Here is a 10,907-nt window from a genome sequence, read left to right on the forward strand (position 1 = left end):
TGTCCCAGTAAATCCAGTGAAAGCTCAAGCATTTCTGAATTGTGTTTCAGATCTAGAGTTGGCTGGAGTAATTATGCCAGTTCCAGTTCCGGAACAGGGGATGGGGTTTTATTCAAATCTCTTCATTGTACCAAAGAAGGAGAATTCCTTCAGACCAGTTCTGGATCTAAAATTATTGAATCGTTATGTAAGGATACCAACGTTCAAGATGGTAACTGTAAGGACTATATTGCCTTTTGTTCAGCAAGGGAATTATATGTCCACAATAGATTTACAGGATGCATATCTGCATATTCCGATTCATCCAGATCATTATCAGTTCCTGAGATTCTCTTTTCTAGACAAGCATTACCAATTTGTGGCTCTACCGTTTGGCCTTGCTACAGCTCCAAGAATTTTCACAAAGATTCTCGGTGCCCTTCTGTCTGTAATCAGAGAACAGGGTATTGTGGTATTTCCTTATTTGGACGATATCTTGGTACTTGCTCAGTCTTTACATTTAGCAGAGTCTCATACGAATCGACTTGTGTTGTTTCTTCAAGATCATGGTTGGAGGATCAATTTACCAAAAAGTTCTTTGATTCCTCAAACAAGGGTAACCTTTCTGGGTTTCCAGATAGATTCAGTGTCCATGACTCTGTCTTTAACAGACAAGAGACGTCTAAAATTGATTACAGCTTGTCGAAACCTTCAGTCTCAATCATTCCCTTCGGTAGCCTTATGCATGGAAATTCTAGGTCTTATGACTGCTGCATCGGACGCGATCCCCTTTGCTCGTTTTCACATGCGACCTCTTCAGCTCTGTATGCTGAACCAATGGTGCAGGGATTACACGAAGATATATCAATTAATATCTTTAAAACCGATTGTTCGACACTCTCTAACGTGGTGGACAGATCACCTTCGTTTAATTCAGGGGGCTTCTTTTGTTCTTCCGACCTGGACTGTAATTTCAACAGATGCAAGTCTCACAGGTTGGGGAGCTGTGTGGGGATCTCTGACGGCACAAGGAGTTTGGGAATCTCAGGAGGTGAGATTACCGATCAATATCTTGGAACTCCGTGCAGTTTTCAGAGCTCTTCAGTTTTGGCCTCTTCTGAAAAGAGAATCGTTCATTTGTTTTCAGACAGACAATGTCACAACTGTGGCATACATCAATCATCAAGGAGGGACTCACAGTCCTCTGGCTATGAAAGAAGTATCTCGAATTTTGGTTTGGGCGGAATCCAGCTCCTGTCTAATCTCTGCGGTTCATATCCCAGGTGTAGACAATTGGGAAGCGGATTATCTCAGTCGCCAAACGTTGCATCCGGGCGAATGGTCTCTTCACCCAGAGGTATTTCTTCAGATTGTTCAAATGTGGGGGCTCCCAGAGATAGATCTGATGGCCTCTCATCTAAACAAGAAACTTCCCAGGTATCTGTCCAGATCCCGGGATCCTCAGGCGGAGGCAGTGGATGCATTATCACTTCCTTGGAAGTATCATCCTGCCTATATCTTTCCGCCTCTAGTTCTTCTTCCAAGAGTAATCTCCAAGATTCTGAGGGAATGCTCGTTTGTTCTGCTAATAGCTCCGGCATGGCCTCACAGGTTTTGGTATGCGGATCTTGTCCGGATGGCATCTTGCCAACCATGGACTCTTCCGTTAAGACCAGACCTTCTGTCACAAGGTCCTTTTTTCCATCCGGATCTGAAATCCTTAAATTTAAAGGTATGGAGATTGAACGCTTGATTCTTGGTCAAAGAGGTTTCTCTGACTCCGTGATTAATACTATGTTACAGGCTCGTAAATCTGTATCTCGAGAGATATATTATAGAGTCTGGAAGACTTATATTTCTTGGTGTCTTTCTCATCATTTTTCTTGGCATTCTTTTAGAATACCGAGAATTTTACAGTTTCTTCAGGATGGTTTAGATAAGGGTTTGTCCGCAAGTTCTTTGAAAGGACAAATCTCCGCTCTTTCTGTTCTTTTTCACAGAAAGATTGCTATTCTTCCTGATATTCATTGTTTTGTACAAGCTTTGGTTCGTATAAAACCTGTCATTAAGTCAATTTCTCCTCCTTGGAGTTTGAATTTGGTTCTGGGAGCTCTTCAAGCTCCTCCGTTTGAACCTATGCATTCATTGGACATTAAATTACTTTCTTGGAAAGTTTTGTTCCTTTTGGCCATCTCTTCTGCTAGAAGAGTTTCTGAATTATCTGCTCTTTCTTGTGAGTCTCCTTTTCTGATTTTTCATCAGGATAAGGTGGTGTTGCGAACTTCTTTTGAATTTTTACCTAAAGTTGTGAATTCCAACAACATTAGTAGAGAAATTGTGGTTCCTTCATTATGTCCTAATCCTAAGAATTCTAAGGAGAAATCGTTGCATTCTTTGGATGTTGTTAGAGCTTTGAAATATTATGTTGAAGCTACGAAATCTTTCCGTAAGACTTCTAGTCTATTTGTTATCTTTTCCGGTTCTAGGAAAGGCCAGAAAGCTTCTGCCATTTCTTTGGCATCTTGGTTGAAATCTTTAATTCATCTTGCCTATGTTGAGTCGGGTAAAATTCCGCCTCAGAGAATTACAGCTCATTCTACTAGGTCAGTATCTACTTCCTGGGCGTTTAGGAATGAAGCTTCGGTTGACCAGATCTGCAAAGCAGCAACTTGGTCCTCTTTGCATACTTTTACTAAATTCTACCATTTTGATGTATTTTCTTCTTCTGAAGCAGTTTTTGGTAGAAAAGTTCTTCAGGCAGCGGTTTCAGTTTGAATCTTCTGCTTATGTTTTTTGTTAAACTTTATTTTGGGTGTGGATTATTTTCAGCAGGAATTGGCTGTCTTTATTTTATCCCTCCCTCTCTAGTGACTCTTGTGTGGAAAGATCCACATCTTGGGTAGTCATTATCCCATACGTCACTAGCTCATGGACTCTTGTTAATTACATGAAAGAAAACATAATTTATGTAAGAACTTACCTGATAAATTCATTTCTTTCATATTAACAAGAGTCCATGAGGCCCACCCTTTTTTGTGGTGGTTATGATTTTTTTGTATAAAGCACAATTATTCCAATTCCTTATTTTATATGCTTCGCACTTTTTTTCTTATCACCCCACTTCTTGGCTATTTGTTAAACTGATTTGTGGGTGTGGTGAGGGGTGTATTTATGGGCATTTTGAGGTTTGGGAAACTTTGCCCCTCCTGGTGGGAATGTGTGTCCCATACGTCACTAGCTCATGGACTCTTGTTAATATGAAAGAAATGAATTTATCAGGTAAGTTCTTACATAAATTATGTTTTTTTGCCTCAGGATAAAAAACCTAAGGGTAAATCTAAGGCTTCTAACCGTTTTCGTTCCTTTTGTCAGACTAAGGAACAAAAACTCAATCCTCCTCCCAAGGAATCTGCTTCCAGTTGGAAGACTTCCTCAAATTGGAATAAATCCAAGCAATTTAGGAAACCAAAGTCTGCCCCTAAGTCCGCATGAAGGTGCGGCCCTCATTCCAGCTCAGCTGGTAGGGGGCAGATTAAGGTTTTTCAAGGATTTTTGGATAAAATCTGTCCAAAATCATTGGATTCAGAGCATTGTCTCTCAAGGGTATCGAATAGGATTCAAAGTAAGACCTCCTGTGAGAAGATTTTTTCTCTCATGCATCCCTGTAAATCCAGTAAAAGCTCAGACTTTTCTGAAGTGTGTTTCAGACCTAGAGTCTTCAGGAGTAATCATGCCAGTTCCTCCTCAGGAACAAGGTTTGGGGTTTTATTTAAACCTATTCATTGTACCAAAGAAGGAAAATTTGTTCAGACCAGTTCTGGATCTGAAAATTTTGAATCGTTATGTAAAAGTACCAACTTTCAAGATGGTGACTATAAGGACTATTCTGCCTTTTGTTCAGCAAGGACATTATATGTCCACAATAGACTTGCAGGATGCATACCTTCATATTCCGATTCATCCAGAACACTATCAGTTTCTAAGATTCTCTTTTCTAGACAAGCATTACCAATTTGTTGCTCTTCCATTTGGCCTAGCAACAGCTCCAAGGATCTTTTCAAAGGTTCTGGGTGCCCTACTATCTGTAATCAGAGAATAGGGTATTGCGGTGTTTCCTTATTTGAACGATATCTTGGTACTAGCTCAGTCTTTACATACTGCAGAATCTCACACAAATCAACTAGTGTTGTTTCTTCGGAAACATGGTTGGAGGATCAATTTACCAAAAAGTTTCTTGATTCCTCAGACAAGGGTCACCTTTTTAGGCTTCCAGATAGAATCAGTGTCCATGACTCTGTCTCTAACAGACAAGAGACGTTTAAAATTGGTTGCAGCCTGCCGGCACCTTCAGTCTCAGTCATTCCCTTCAGTGGCTATGTGCATGGAAGTTTTAGGTCTCATGACTGCAGCATCGGACGCAATCCCCTTTGCTCGTTTTCACTTGAGACCTCTACAGCTTTGTATGCTGAATCAATGGTGCAGGGATCATACAAAGATATCACAATTAATATCCTTGAATCCCAATGTATGACACTCTCTGACATGGTGGATAGATCACCATCGTTTGGTTCAAGGGGCTTCTTTTGTTCGCCCTACCTGGACTGTGATCACAACAGATGCGAGTCTTTCAGGTTGGGGAGCTGTTTGGGGGTCTCTGACAGCACAAGGGGTTTGGAAATCTCAAGAGGCGAGATTACCAATAAATATTTTAGAACTCTGTGCAATTCTCAGGGCTCTTCAATTCTGGCCTCTACTAAAGAGAGAACCGTTCATTTGTTTTCAGACAGACCATATCACAACTGTGGCTTATGTCAATCATCAGGGTGGGACTCACAGTCCCCAAGCTATGAAAGAAGTATCTCGGATACTTGCTTTGGCGGAATCCAGCTCCTGTCTAATCTCTGCAGTGCATATCCCAGGTGTAGACAATTGGGAGGCGGATTATCTCAGCCGCCAGACTTTACATCCAGGGGAGTGGTCTCTTCATCCAGATGTGTTTTCTCAGATTGTTCAGATGTGGGGGCTTCCAGAGATAGATCTCATGGCCTCTCATCTAAACAAGAAACTTCCCAGATACCTGTCCAGGGATGTTCAGTTATCAACCTGCTTACATCTTCCCGCCTCTAGTTCTCCTTCCAAGAGTGATTTCCAAAATCATCATGGAACAGTCTTTTGTGTTGTTGGTTGCTCCAGCATGGCCACACAGGTTTTGGTATGCGGATCTGGTTCGGATGTCCAGTTGCCTGCCTAGGCCACTTCCGTTACGGCCAGACCTACTATCTCAAGGTCCGTTTTTCCATCAGGATCTCAAATCATTAAATTTGAAGGTATGGAAATTGAACGCTTGATTCTAAGTCATAGAGGTTTCTCTGACTCAGTGATTAATACTATGTTACAAGCTCGTAAATCTGTCTCTAGAAAGATTTATTATAGAGTTTTGAAGGTATGGAAATTGAACGCTTGGTTCTAAGTCATAGAGGTTTCTCTGACTCAGTGATTAATACTATGTTACAAGCTCGTAAATCTGTCTCTAGAAAGATTTATTATAGAGTTTGGAAGACTTATATTTCATGGTGTTCTTCTCATAAATTCTCCTGGCATTCTTTTAGAATTCCTAGAATTTTGCAGTTTCTTCAGGATGGTTTGGATAAGGGTTTGTCTGCAAGTTCATTAAAATGACAAATCTCCGCTCTTTCTGTTTATTTCACAGAAAGATTGCTATACTTCCTGATATACACTGTTTTGTACAGGCTTTAGTTCCTCCTTGGAGTCTTAATTTGGTTTTGAGGGCTTTACAAGCTCCTCCTTTTGAACCTATGCATTCTTTGGACATTAAACTACTTTCTTGGAAAGTGTTGTTCCTTTTGGCTATCTCTTCTCCTAGAAGAGTTTCAGAGCTATCAGCTCTTTCTTGTGAGTCTCCTTTTCTGATTTTTCATCAGGATAAGGCAGTTTTGCGGACTTCTTTTCCATTTTTACCTAAGGTTGTGAATTCTAACAGCATTAGTAGAGAAATTGTTGTCCCTTCTTTATGTCCTAATCCTAAGAATTCTTTGGAGAGATCCTTACATTCTTTGGATGTGGTAAGAGCTTTGAAATATTATGTGGAAGCTACTAAAAATTTCAGGAAGACTTCTAGTCTATTTGTTTTATTTTCTGGTCCTAGGAAAGGTCAGAAAGCTTCTGCTATTTCCTTGGCTTCTTGGTTGAAACTTTTGATTCATCAAGCTTATTTGGAGTCGGGTCAAACCCCGCCTCAGAGAATTTCAGCTCATTCTACTAGATCAGTCTCTACTTCATGGGCTTTTAAGAATGAAGCTTCAGTTGATCTGATTTGCAAAGCAGCCACTTGGTCCTCTTTGCATACATTTACTAAATTCTACCATTTTGATGTATTTGCTTCTTCGGAAACAGTTTTTGGTAGAAAAGTTCTTCAGGCAGCTGTTTCAGTTTGATTCTTCTGCTTTTTTATTTAAGTTTTTTTCTTTCAAAAGTGAAAATAAACTTATTTTTGGGTTGTGGATTATTTTCTCAGCGGAATATGGCTGTTTTTATTTTATTCCCTCCCTCTCTAGTGACTCTTGAGTGGAAGACTCCACATCTTGGGTATTGATATCCCATATGTCACTAGCTCATGGACTCTTGCCAATTACATGAAAGAAAACATAATTTATGTAAGAACTTACCTGATAAATTCATTTCTTTCATATTGGCAAGAGTCCATGAGGCCCACCCTTTTTATGGTGGTTATGATTTTTTGTATAAAGCACAATTATTTCCAAATTTCCTTTGTTGATGCTTTCTACTCCTTTCTTATCACCCCACTGCTTGGCTATTCGTTAAACTGAATTGTGGGTGTGGTGAGGGGTGTATTTATAGGAATTTTGAGGTTTGGGAAACTTTGCCCCTCCTGGTAGGATTGTATATCCCATATGTCACTAGCTCATGGACAATTGCCAATATGAAAGAAATGAATTTATCAGGTAAGTTCTTACATAAATTATGTTTTTCATCATATCTTATAATTTACTATAAACATTTTTTATAAAATATTATAAAAAAAATTGGGGAAAAACCCACTTTCCTAACATATGGAGAGCCCACAACGTACTCAATTACTAATGGGAATATCACTCCTGGCCAGCAGGAGGAGACAAAGAGCACCACAGCAAAGCTGTTAAGTATCACTCCCCTTCCCATAATACCCAGTCATTCTCTTTGCCTTTGTCAATGCAAGAGGTGAAGTAATGATGTCTGAAGAAAATTGGATTTCTTTTCGCTACAAGCAAGATTTTTGGGTTTAGCTGTAGTCCATGTTAATCTCTGCAGTAGAGTAGTGGTGGCTTTAAAGCAGTTAGGCACTTTTAATGTGGGCCTTGCTGCGTTTTCCTAACATTTTGCTGCCCTAGTATAGAAAGCCATAGTAGGTTTACTCTGTTCTTTCTTTTTTCTACAAGTCTCTGTAAGGAGTATGTGTCCTTTCACACCTTGTAAGCTGTCATCCTGCCTGACAGGTAGATTGCAGGTAAGTGTCTTTTTGTCTTCTAGGTATGGAGATGGGCACTTAAGAAGATTGCACTGCAATGTTAAGGGATGTGTATATCCTTTCTAGAGGATATTTACAGGAAGGGAGCAGGCAATGATTTGTGACTAGAGACTGGGGTTACTTTTATTGTCTTTTATGTATATTCCCTTTTTTACCTTTATTGTGGACTATTAGTATTTCAGCTAAGCAAGCTGCTGATTGACTAATTTCGTGTTTGATTAAGTACCATGATATTGTTTCATTGTATGCAGTTTTGGCAGTAGAATAGTTTCCCTCTGACACTGTTTGTGCGGTTACTCTGTAATATCAGATGAGAACACAGTTATTGATGTTCTTTAATGTAATGCATCAGACAGACAGGCTACTGATTTATAGATTGAACACTTGCTCTTTTCAACTGCCATGCCCACTAGGAGAATATTATTTTTCATGGGGTTTAACGGTCTTCCGCCATCTTAGTTTTTCATGGCGGGGAGGAAAATGCAAGAAACTCCTGGAGGCATATATTTGCCTGTAGATTTACTGCACAGATATCTTCTGCAGTATCTGTGGCATTATCTGCTTTTACTATGTTGAAAGGAAAATGCATGAGGAAAATGAGAAATTCAGATAGTAAGGTTTCTGTTCCACATGCTTCTACACAGGTTGCCCTTCTTCGTAAGTCTGATGAGGAGGATACGTTGGTAGCCTCTGAGGGTAAAATCTCAGATTCGGACAGTTAAATTCCTTTATCTGATGCTAAAGAAGTATCTTTCAGATTTAAGCTTGAACACCTTTGTGTATTGTTAAAGGAGGTTTCTCCAACATTGGTGTGTCCGGTCCACAGCGTCATCCTTACTTGTGGGAATATCTCTTCCCCAACAGGAAATGGCAAAGAGTCCCAGCAAAGCTGTCCATATAGTCCCTCCTAGGCTCCGCCCACCCCAGTCATTCTCTTTGCCGTTGCACAGGCAACATCTCCACGGAGATGGTTAAGAGTATGTGGTGTTTAGTTGTAGTTTTTTATTCTACTATCAAGATTTTGTTATTTTAAAATAGTGCTGGTATGTACTATTTACTCTGAAACAGAAAAAGATGAAGAGTTCTGTTTGTGAGAGGAAGATGATTTTAGCAGACAGTAACTAAAATCGTTTGCTGTTTCCACATAGGACTGTTGAGATGAAGTAACTTCATTTGGGGGAAACGGTTAGCAGACTTTTCTGCTTAAGGTATGACTAGCCATATTTCTAACAAGACTGTGTAATGCTGGAAGGCTGTCATTTCCCCTCATGGGGACCGGTAAGCCATTTTCTTAGTCTCAAACAGAATAAAGGGCTTAATATGGGCTATAAAACTGGTAGACACTTTTATGGGCAAAATCGATTGCTTTATTTGGGCATTTTATACATGTTTATGCTTGTAATTCACACTTATAAGCTTGGGGAACGTTTTTTAACGTCAGGCACTGTGTTAGACACCTTTCCAGTCAGGAAGGGCCTTCCCAGTGGTAGGCTGAGCCTCATTTTCGCGCCATTACTGCACAGTTACTTTTGAGAGCAAGACATGCAGATGCATGTGTGAGGATCTGAAAGTAGTTGGAAAAGTTCCTAGAAGGCTTCATTTGGTATCGTATTCCCCCCTGGGTTTGGTAAAGTCGCAGCAAAGGCTGTAGCTGGGACTGTAGAGGGGTTAAAACTGTAACCGGCTCCGGTTTCTTTATTTTAAGGGTTAAAGCTCTGAAAATTGGTGTGCAATACTTTGAATGCTTTAAGACACTGTGGTGAAAATTTGGTAAATTTTGAACAATTCCTTCATACTTTTTCACATATTCAGTAATAAAGTGTGCACTGTTTAAAATTTAAAGATACAGTAACGGTTTTATTTTAAACGTTTTTTTTTGTACTTTCTTGACAAGTTTAAGCCTGTTTAACATGTCTGCACCTTCAGATAAGCTATGTTCTATATGTTTGAAGATCAATGTGTGTCCCCCTTCAAAATTGTGTGATAACGGCGGAACAAGGAATGGGTTTTTACTCAAATCTGTTTGTATTTCCCAAAAAAGAGGGAACTTTCAGACCAATTCTGGATTTAAAGATCCTAAACAAATTTCTCAGAGTACCATCGTTCAAAATGAAAACCAATTGAACGATTCTACCCACAATCCAGGAAGGTCAATTTATGACTACCGTGGATCTAAAGGATGCGTATCTACATATTCCTATCCACAAAGAACATCATCAGTTCCTAAGGTTCGCCTTTCTGGACAAACATTACCAGTTTGTGGCCCTCCCATTCGGGTTAGCCACTGCTCCAAGGATTTTCACCAAGGTACTCGGATCCCTTCTAGCGGTTCTAAGACCAAGGGGCATTGCAGTAGTACCGTACTTGGACGACATTCTAATACAAGCGTCGTCTCTTTCGAAGGCAAAGGCTCACACAGACATCGTTCTGGCCTTTCTCAGATCTCACGGATGGAAGGTGAACATAGAAAAAAGTTCCCTGTCTCCGTCGACAAGAGTTCCCTTCTTGGGAACAATAATAGATTCTTTAGAAATGAGGATTTTCCTGACAGAAGTCAGAAAGTCAAAACTTCTAAACGCTTGTCAAGTTCTTTATTCTATTCCTCGTCCTTCCGTAGCTCAGTGCATGGAAGTAGTAGGGTTGATGGTTGCAGCATTGGACATAGTTCCTTTTGCGCAAATTCATCTAAGACCATTACAACTGTGCATGCTGAAACAGTGGAATGGGGACTATACAGACTTGTCTCCAGTGATTCAAGTAGATCAGAAGACCAGAGACTCACTCCGTTGGTGGCTAACCCTGGACCACTTGTCCCAAGAAATGAGCTTCCGCAGACCAGAGTGGGTCATCGTCATGACCGACGCCAGTCTAGTGGGTTGGGGCGCGGTCTGGGAATCCCTGAAAGCTCAGGGACTATGGTCTTGGGAAGAGTCTCTTCTCCCGATAAACATTCTGGAACTGAGAGCGATATTCAATGCTCTCAGGGCTTGGCCTCAACTAGCAAAGGCCAGATTCATAAGATTCCAATCAGACAACATGACGACTGTTGCTTATATCAATCATCAGGGGGGAACAAGGAGTTCCCTGGCGATGAAAGAAGTGACCAAAATAATAAAATGGGCGGAGGATCACTCCTGCCACCTCTCTGCGATCCACATCCCAGGTGTGGAAAACTGGGAGGCGGATTATCTGAGTCGTCAGACATTCCATCCGGGGGAGTGGGAACTCCACCCGGAGATCTTTGCCCAGTTGACTCAATTATGGGGCATTCCAGATATGGATCTGATGGCGTCTCGTCAGAACTTCAAGGTTCCTTGCTACGGGTCCATATCCAGGGATCCCAAGGCGACTCTAGTGGATGCACTAGTAGCGCCTTGGACCT

The sequence above is a fragment of the Bombina bombina genome, chromosome 6 (assembly GCF_027579735.1).
Source record: "Bombina bombina isolate aBomBom1 chromosome 6, aBomBom1.pri, whole genome shotgun sequence".
Taxonomy (NCBI): domain Eukaryota; kingdom Metazoa; phylum Chordata; class Amphibia; order Anura; family Bombinatoridae; genus Bombina; species Bombina bombina.